Here is a 10,267-nt window from a genome sequence, read left to right as displayed (position 1 = left end):
CGGCTCCTCACAACAAGGACATTCCTGCCAGTTTTTTTTTTTTTTTCCCCAGAGTCTGTTAGGAGAAGACAGACACACATCACCCATCCCGAAGGAGGATTCCCTTTGTCTAACTTCCTCCTGGTGCACGCACCTTCAGCTCGGCAATGCAGGGGGAGGCCAGGCGCTGGGAAGACTCTAGGTGATTACCTTTAGATCAGCCCATACTCACATCTAACTCTGTCCCTGCAGGTTCCTCCTTCTCCTCTCCCCCTTCCTCCCTTCATAGGAAAAGGTCTCTCTGGGTCTCTTTGCCTCCTGACCTCCCTGGTCCTCTCTAATTCTGTCCCCAGAGTCTGTCCATAGAGCCTGGGTAGGGGATGTTCCCTACCTTAGTTTGGCAGGAAAGAGCTTCATCTTGGTTCACGCGGGTCTATCACAAATCCTTTTGCTTAGGTCTAAGTGTGGAATGAGAAGCCTTCAAGGGTTGATGGTGGTGTGCAGAAGGAAGAGGGAAAGAGCAGAGAAACAGCAAACATGTATCTTTTGCAGCCCGTGTTCCACGGAAGCCCAGGATTGGGAAAGTATAAATGGACCATGCTCTCTCCCTAACAGACCCCAACCCCCATGCCCCAACCCCCACTTCCAGAGGTTGTCCTCTGACCTTAATTTTGCAGATGGCACCCTGCTGAGTTCTTCTCTGAGTAAGTATCTTCACCACCACCACCACTACCCCGCCTGAAATCCCTTCTCAAGGCCCAACAACTCCTAGAGGCAGAGAAGGGAGGTGGGTTGTGTGGGCCAAGAGTTTTCCCAAAGAGGACTCAGCGCCCCCGTGACGTTGCCGAGACAAATCCCATGTTTTCTGGGTTTCAGCTGCTCTAGAGCCCATCCCTGGTGGGCCAGCCTTCTGTTAGACCACTCACTGGTGTTACACACACCCTGTGTCCCTAGAAAACCCGAGAGCACCCGGACTCTGTCCCTGGGATGTTGAGTGGTATAAGGGCAGCACCACACGCTTTAGGCACGTGCTTCTCGCGTCTTTACTCTTCCCCAGGACCGCAAGCAAAAGATACAGTTGCTGACACGGACAGACTCACCGAGCACACGCCAGGGGCATCCATCTTCGTTCCCAACCAGGCGTCAGCGAGCTGGGCGGCCTTAAGGCAGGTGACGACGTGGAGAGGCAGACTTGGAGCTCCAGAAACATCCCTGCGAGTTCGGACGGGCGGGGACGCTCAGATCTCTCAAAAGCGCCTGGAAGGAAGCCTCTGGCGGGGTGGCCTCCATGGGTGGCTGGACCTCTCCTCCACCTGGTAACCGGCTCAGCTTCCCTCAGCGCAGCACGTTGAGTATTTCGGTGGCTACCCCTGCTCCCATCTAAGGGTCCTCTGCAAGACACCCGTCTTGCACGCCCTCCATAGGCTCAGTTACATCTGGGTGCATTGCCCCTTAGTCGTCAACCCGGTTATTGTGATCAAGTGACTGTTCTAATCTCTACATTTATTGTTTAGGTAAATAGAGGTTGCGTTTCATCAATATGCAGGGCCCCAGCCCTCGCAGCGCCAAGTAACTTAAGTCAACGCTGAAAATTTCAGGGTGTGCGTAATTACAGGGCACGCGGAATTTTCAACTCGATCCTAATTCCACATCTTTTCTCCGACCCGGGGGCAGCAGGAGGAGGGAACCCGAGGAATCTCCACCCTCCAAGGAATCGAAGGCCTGCTCGTTTCGAGCAAAAGAACTTCACGGGCGGTGACATCGTGCGCGCTTCCTGTCCTCGACCCAAAAGCCTGAGACGGATCTGGGCACAATCCTAAACTTCCAAGCTGCAAAAGCCAACGTTCAGCGTTCCCTCTGCAATGCTTCTGGAACCCTCCCCTGGAATCTGCCGCAGTGAGGAGGGGGTTCCCTACTCGGCGGGTCCTCGTGGGAGGGGGAGGGGTTTTGGAGGCGGGTTGTCCCACGCTCTCCACGCGCGGTGGGCTTCTTGTTCTACTCAGCTGTGTGTGGTTCCATGCCCTGGGGTTGGAGCGAGAGTGTGCTGAGCTTGGGTGCGGTAAAGCGCCGGTACTGGCGCTTCACGAGTAGCTATTGTTTTCTAATTAAGAGGATCTAAACCCAGAGACTAGAAGACTAGGGAATCGCCTCAAGGAATGGGCGGTCTTCTTCAGCCAAGGCTGGTTTGGGCTTCCTCCAGCTTCTGGGTTCTGGGAGTGGCCTTGGACTGGACGCCCCCCCCCCCGCCCCCCCCCCCTCCCCCGCCGCCTCTGAACCTGGCTGGAAAAGGGTTAGCTGGGAATATTCCCAGAGGCTGTGGAATGAGACTCTGGAGGCTGATCCTCAAGTCTGAGGAGCAATACTTTCTCAGGCCATTTGCAGGGAATTTCTTTCTCTGCTTTCAGGAGTAACTCCAGTTAGAGCCGGACGTCCATCTTGTTAGAGATGGTCTGGCTTTTTAAATAAAGTAGTTTGAAGTCAGCTCCTCACTTGCGAGATTAGGGTGTCTGTGCTAGATCAAGCTGTAACAGAGGCGTGAACTGGGGCCACAGAATGGAGTGGCAGCTAACAGTTTTTCGTTTTTGGCCCTGGTCACTTCTCTTGCTGTCCTTTCCTTAAGAGCCTGCTCAGCGTTTTCAGCAAGAGGAAAATTAAACACAAATGTCAGTCCAATCCCGACAGCCTTTCCTTCTATTATCCCATTCTGAACCTCCCCTTAGCAGGCCCAAGCCACTTTTAAGCCCATGCGGCCTTATCATACATGAAGATCTTTGACTATACTGATACACTCCAGTGCCGCCTCTCACAGGGCAACTGGACATGGTCTTAGACTCTTGGGGCTGCAAATGTTAACTTAACCTTTTCTGAGTTGTGATCATTTTCAGTTAGAACAAGGCAAAAGGGATAAGAGGGCGGGCAGTCAGGTCCCCTGGGTGGGCCCATGGCCCTTGGAAGTCTCAGGAGGAGTAGGCATTAAGGGCCCACCCCTTAGAGGGTTGGTCCAGGCCCAGTCTAAACGTTTGTCAGGTGTCTGTTTTCCAAAACACAGCTGAGAATTTCAGTTTCGAAGGATTGTTGCTGTAAAGGCTAAGTAAAACTAGGCAGAGAAAGTACTGGCAATGTCTCAGTGCTCACTGAGAATGAAAAGGTCTGGCCTACTTCCTAGGATGTTCCACACACAGCTAAGACGCTAAGACTTCAACAAGGCCAATGGCCCAGGGCACAGCAGATTCTCGGTGAGGGGACAGGAAGATGAGCCTGTATCAGCTCCCTTGCAGCCAGGATGCTTGTTTGGAAGGCGGTAAGTCAAGTGTTCAGTGGATTCTAGGAAGCGTTTGGTGGTAGTGGTGGTTTAGTTTGCTTTGGGTTTTGATTTGATTTAGAGGGTTTTTTTTGTTTTTTTTTTTTTTTTGTTTTGTTTTGTTTTGTTTTGTTTTAGACTAGGTCCCTCTATGTATCTGTGTAGACCAAGATGTCCTCTAAGTTTGCCTCTGAGATCTGCCTGCCTCTGCTTTACCGAGTACTGGAACTAAAGGGGTGCGCCACCATGCCTGACTTGTTCTAGTTTTTAAAGATTGTTTTTATTTGTTTGTTTGTTTATTATTTGTAAATGTTTGTGGGGAGGCGTGTACAGAGTTCCTGAGGAGGCCAAAGGCATGTGTTACTGTACTTATAAGACTTATAGGTGCAGGGCGGTGGTGGCACACGCCTGTAATCCCAGCACTCGGGAGGCAGGGGCAGGCAGATCTCTGTGAGTTCGAGACCAGCCTGGTCTACAAGAGCTAGTTCCAGGACAGGCTCCAAAGCCACAGAGAAACCCTGTCTTGAAAATAAAAAAAAGAAAAAAGAAAAAAGAAAAAAAAAGACTTATAGGTGGTTGTGAACCACTCAGTGTGGATGCTGGGAACTGAGCCTTGGTCCTCTGCAAGGGCAGTAATGACTGTTAATCATTGAGCCAATTTCCAGCCCCCCCCCCTTTTTTTGAGGTAAGGTTTTGCCATGTATCTCAAACTGGGCTTGAACTCACTATTTAGCTCAGGCTAGCTCTAACTTGCAGTCCTTTTGGAGTTGAATGTGTATGCTACCATGCCTATCCCTAGCTTCCACAATTTTTGCACATAGAAAGTAGAGGTCTTGCCGGGTAGTGGTGGCGCACGCCTTTAATCCCAGCACTCGGGAGGCAGAGGCAGGCAGATCTCTGTGAGTTCGAGGCCAGCCTGGTCTACAAGAGCTAGTTCCAGGACAGGAACCAAAAAAGCTACAGAGAAACCCTGTCTCGAAAATCCAAAAAAGAAAAAAGAAAAAAAGAAAGTAGAGGTCTTGTTTCTAGGAGCAACAGTTGACATTTATTGAGCAATTATTATACCCCAGGCATTTTGGCACATGCTTTGTGCTCAGCATCTTATTTATTTCACACAATAATTTTAACATCGACGTTACTGATCTCTTCCTTATTTAAAAATTATCATTTTTAATTGTGTATGTTAGTGTGTGTACACGTGGACGCAGGTGCCCACAGAGACCAGAGGTGTCAGGTGCCCTGGAGCTGGAGTTATATGTGGTTGTGAGCCATCTGATGTGGATGCTAGGAATAGAAGGTGATTCTTCTGGAAGAGCCTACATGCTGACCTTAACCACTGAGCCACCTCTCCAGCTCATTCTCTTCCTTTAGACCATTACTATACAAAGTGTTAAATACATATTGAAAAGTAGAGAAGATGCCATCCATCATCCAGTGCCAACCATTGTCATCTTGGGTCCAAATTTCTTTTTCTGCTATTTCCATCTCCTCTTGCTTCATTTTAAGTCAAATCTCAGATACTATATTAATTATCTATATTACATATACGTGAAAAGATATTTAAAAACTAACAATACTATGTTATCATCATATTTAAACACATTTGTAATAATTCCTTATAGTATTAAATATCTAATCAATGTTCAAGTACACCTGGACTCTTATAAATCATGCTTTTAATTGTTTTTGTTAGATCAAAAAAAATTTTTGTTTGTTTTTTTTTCAAGACAGAGTTTCTCTCTGTAACAGCCCTTGCTATCCTGGAATTCACTCTGTAGACCAGGCTGGCCTCGACCTCCCAGAGATCTGCCTGCCTCTGCCTCCTGAGTGCTGGGATTAAAGGCGTGCGCCACCACTGCCTAGCTGATCGAGATATTTTTTAAAGGAATTCTGACATCTCTCTCCCTCCCTTTTCCCCCCACTTTTTAAACAGAGTCACCACTTTTTCTCCTGCAGTTTGTTGACATGAGTCATTGTCCTGATACTCATTTTTAAAATGAAGAAATCAAGGGTCAGAGAGGTTAGAAAAATTTAGAAACAAATAGAAAAAGAATTTGGTTCCAGCTCCTTATAACTCTAGTGCCTCTGCTGTATAGACTTTATTATATTCCCTTTTATCTGCTATATAGGCTTTATTATATTCCCTTTTATCTGCTGTATAGGCTTTATATTCCCTTTAAGTCAAATGATGAAAAAACAAGGCACAGGGGAACCTAGTCACCCCACAGGCTTCAGCGTAAGCATGGCTCTCCTAAGCAACCGGATTTAGCAAATAACCACAGAACACCATGCACTTAAAACCCAGCCAGGGTTTGAAACCAGAAGAAACATTGAAAATAGTCACTCTGCGTGACGAGGCGATTCCTGCATGTCCTTGTGTCTGTAGCGTGAGCAGATTTTTATGTCTAACAAATATTTAATGAGATAAAAGAATTTCTCAAAGAATCACAATTCATTTTTTTCCTCTTCTTCATCCACTCCACAGTCTCTGCTCGCCTTCGCTCTACAAGGCAGGCTAAGGAGCAAATATCTCTTTCAAGGAGTTATTTTAAAATACCAGTCAAATTAACAATTTGGTAGTTTGATATGTGATATCTGGCTTTTGTTACGGTAGTTTTGAAACCACACGTTACCCTAGCAACTGAATACATTTTTTTTTCCCTTTAAAATTTTTTTTAGCTGTCTGGAGGAGAAAAAAAGAAAAGGAAAACTTCTTGACAGAATTTTCCCATAATAGCTTCCATTAACTGCCGTGACTTCTATTGGAGAGGCCAGCGCGGATGTCTCCTGCTGTCACCTGTCATTCACTGATCTAGCAGATGTTTTGTTTGATAAGGCCAATTTGAGCTTTATAAAACATTTATTTTTTTCACCTCCAAGGAGCAAATACCAGTCAGGGTGGGATTCAACGGTGACCACCAGATACCACCCAAGGGCCTCCACCTGCCAGGGGAGACGCTGGGCGAGAAGAAACACTGAAGCAAATCTAAAGGCTTCGTTCACTTAAAAAAAAAAAAAAAAGGTGGACAAAAAGAAAGAAAGAGGAGGGATGGATCAAGAGCATTAGATCAGTCTCTGGGGACCTAGAAAGGCAGATGAAGAGGCAAGAGTCTACTGGGGAGTCAACTGGAAATCCCTGGTGGGTAAGCCGGTCCCAAAGAGGGCAGTGCAGCTGGTGAGAACACAGAGAGAGGCCAACCAGCTCCCAAATACAGACATGGAAACTTAATATTAGTTATGAATACTTGGCCTTAGCATATGCTTGTCCCGCTCACTCTTATAAATTAATTTAAACTGTTTCTCTTGGCCTTCATTCTGTATGCCCTACCCCCTGTGTCTGACTGCCTGGTGGTTACCTGACTGCCTGGCCCTCTCTCTCTCCTTCTCTCTCTCTCTCTCTCTCTCTCTCTCCCTCTCTCTCTCTCTCTCTCTCTCTCTCCCTCTCTCCTAGAGTCCTCCTCCTATTTACTCTCTCTGCCCACTGGCCCCACCTATCTCTCTCCTGCCTAGCTATTGGCTGGTCAGCTTTTTATTAGACCAATCAGGTGCCTTAGGCAGGCAAGGTGAAACAGCAACACATCTTTAGATAATTAAATGCAGCATAAACAAAAGCACATTTTCACATAGTTAAACAAAGGCAGGATAACCAAATACGACACACATTTCCATGGTTAAAGTAATATTCCACAACTTAAACAAATGGAACACATCTTTACATAGTTAAAATAATATTCCATAGCAAGAAGGTATGATTCGTTTTACATTTAGTTTGTACTTTGACTGAGCTGGGTGTCAGCATTTCAAGCAAAGTAGAGAAGAATCAAGATGGAAAAAGTGAATGTTAGGTCTTCTCCAGCCACTAGACAGCAATAACCACTTGCATCTGAGAAAGATGCCCCCACCCCCAATGTCATGACCCCAGTGCAGGTGGATCTAGGTTCCATTTTTTAAAACCACAGATTGATCTGATAAAATTATGAGCGTATCAGTCCTTTTCCTGGAGTAAAAAAAAAAGGTAGCGCTCCAAGGCCAGGAGTTGTGCTGTGCACAAAGAAATCAGGAAGTGTTTGGTGGTTTGTGCCTCTCGGTACGGTGCCCCCTTTTATGGGTCTCTTGGGGATTGCTTATTTGATCATTTCTGTAGTCCACAGAAGGAGAATAAAGAAAGTCATCTGTTGCAGTATTTCGGCTGAACAAAATTTGAAAGAAAATGGTTCCACTACTCAGGACTTCATTTTGGATTACCCTATCCCTATATCATGTTTTGATTTGAGGAATCATCTTTTTGAGCTAGAGAACTAGAGTACTAAGAGAGGGAGGAAGGGAGGGAGGGAGGGAGGGAGGGAGGAAGGGAGGAAGAATGGTGACATTTTTGCAGAAAATAAATTTTTTTGTCAAAAACCCATCCTGAACAATATATATACTTGAAATATATATTTGAAATACATGCAAATTCTCTTTTAAGGAAAAAAGCCATAATCAATTTTCAATATTAATTAGGACTTTTTCCTTTAATTATTTGTTTGTGTTTTGAGACAGAGTCTTACTATATACCTCTGGCTGGTCCGGGACTTATTTTTTTTATTTATGTTTAATTGTAAGTGTTTAAATGTTTGCTTGTATGAATGTATGTGTACCTCATGTGTGATTGGCACCTTAGAAGACTGGATGAGGGTGTCAGATACCCTGGAACTGGAGTTATAACAACTGTGAGACACCATGTATGTGTCCTCTGCAAGAGCAGCCAATGCTCTTAACTGTTGAACCATCTCTCCAGCCCCTAGAACTTCTCCAGGTTGGCTTCAAATGCACAGAAATCTTCTTCCTCTGCCTCGAAGCTGCTAGGATTGCAGATGCAAATACCTAGGACTTAACTCCTTCAAGAATCTCAAGAGCGTTCTGTTTCCCATCTACACAATGCTGACTTGATCTGTTATTCCTACCTGTGCAATCATGAAATGATCACATTGAACCCTAACACCAGATCCCAAACAGGAGAAGAATGAGTCTCTAGAGGAAACACTTAAGAAAGAGAACTGGAGCCAGGCAGTGGTGCGCACGTCTTTAATCCCAGCACTTGGGAGGCAGAGGCAGGTGAATCTCTGTGAGTTTGAGATAAGCCTGGTCTACAGAGCGAGTTCCAGGACAGCCACCCTTATGCAGAAAAACCCTATCTCAAAAAAAGAAAGAGAGAAATTGGATATTGAGAAGACAAAAAAATATCTATAAAGAAGGCATAAAGAAAGCCTAAATAGTATCGATTGGCTTGAGAGAAAAGCTGAGGACATTAGAATGAAATATTATTCAGAATTGCTTCAGTATCAATAACAACAAACATTCATGCATTCATGAGAAATGTGTGGTAGATTCAGTTATAATTTCTAGTCCTTGTCTCTTAAATGCCTTTTCTTGTTTTCTTTCTTTTTTTAAAATTCATGTACATTGGTGTTTTGCCTGTATGTATGTCTGTGTGAGGATGTCAGGTTCCTTGGAACTGAATTTCAGACAGGTGTGAGCTGCCATGTGGGTGCTGGTCCTTGGGAAGAACAGTCAGTGCTCTTAACTACCAAGCCATCTCTCCAGCCCCTTCCTTCCTTCCTTCCTTCCTTCTTCCCTCCCTCCTTTCCTTCCCATCTCTTCCTCCTTTTAATTTGTTTTTGAGACAGAGTCTGACTGTGTAGCCCTGGCTGACCTGGAACTCACAGAGATCCACCTGCCTCTGTCTCCTAAGTGCTGGGATTAAGAATTTGTACTGCCACAGCAAGCAACTTTTTTATCTTTAAGTAATTTCAAGTGTTCAGTTGTAAGAATCCTACAAAGAAGAACTTTTTTTTTTCCTTGACCAGATTCATCACGTTTTAACACTTGGCAGCATTTGCGTTTCTGTTCCCTCGGAAGGTTCAGATTTACGAAGAAGATGATGGGTTGGTTTGAGAGCAACAACGTTTGACCTAAAAGCTCAGCGACGTTGGGATTCAGGAAAGATACTACTCATGAACTTTAAGCAAAAAACAAAACAACACTTACTCGGCTGACGACAGGACTTTTGGGGAAACTTCCTGAAGACGAAAGTCTAAACCCAACAAAAAGACAGGGTCTGTGAATGGCAATTCTTTTATGTCTCATCCATTTTTGTGACGATACGTCTCATCCATGGCAGGCAAGCACTGTATCACCGAACTACACCCCGGCCTGTTTTTATTTCATGATGGAGAGATACTTTTGAACTGGTTGATGTCATGGCTTCTATTAACTATGCGTCTCATTGCTGTGACAAATACCCTGGCCAAACACAACTTAAGGAAGACAGAGTTTGTTTCAGCTCACAGTTCAGGGTAGAATTCAGCCTGATGAGGACGTCATACTGTTACATCACGTCAGCAGCCAGGAAGCAGAGAACGGTGAGTGCTAATGCCCAGCTTATGGTCGCTCTGTTATTAAGTCTAGGATCCCAGCCCACAGAATGGTGCTGCCCACACTCAAGGTAGGTCCTTCCATCTCACTTAATGTAACCTAGATAATACCCCCCAGGCATGCCTAGAGTTTATCTCCTAGGTGATCCTAGTCCTGTCTCTTAGGTGACGCTAGATTCTGTCAAGTTGACAATAGCAACCATCACCCTAGCTTCTCTCCTGCTTCGCCTAGATTGTCTACTTGACACAGCCTGAGAGAAAAGCCTGGATTGATGCAATCATAAGTGTTTGCCAAGGTTTAGCGGGGAAAGGACATACACTCCATCTTCCCGTTAAAGTCGAATTGTGAAGAGAGCCCTGGGACATGCCGTACTGTTTCAGCCACTTTTAGAAGATACGGTCTACAATGATATGTATAAACATTGAAAGGGGAAATTGGCCTCTGAATTATGGTTTACTGTTTCTGGTACTTGTAAAGTCTTCTCTTAATGTGTGAGCTATAAAGTGGGATTTTATCTCTTTTCTATGCTTTCTTTACTAGGAATTCTTTTCCATTAATTTCTTAGAAGTATAA

At 45.1% G+C, this 10,267-nt stretch overlaps 1 long non-coding RNA gene across 1 annotated transcript; it reads left to right on the top strand.

Annotated features, from left to right (window-relative positions):
* Nucleotides 1-1,695: 1,695 nt before the first annotated feature.
* On the top strand, nt 1,696-9,261 carry LOC121433151. Its single transcript, XR_005972289.1, has 3 exons — nt 1,696-1,875; nt 3,146-3,280; nt 9,127-9,261. It is a non-coding gene; the product is annotated as an uncharacterized LOC121433151 (long non-coding RNA).
* The last annotated feature ends 1,006 nt before the right edge of the window (nt 9,262-10,267 follow it).

The sequence above is a fragment of the Microtus oregoni genome, unplaced genomic scaffold (assembly GCF_018167655.1).
Source record: "Microtus oregoni isolate MIOR12 unplaced genomic scaffold, Mior012 000037F_ref0000500, whole genome shotgun sequence".
Taxonomy (NCBI): Eukaryota; Metazoa; Chordata; class Mammalia; order Rodentia; family Cricetidae; genus Microtus; species Microtus oregoni.
This window is presented reverse-complemented; position numbering and strand designations above follow the sequence as displayed.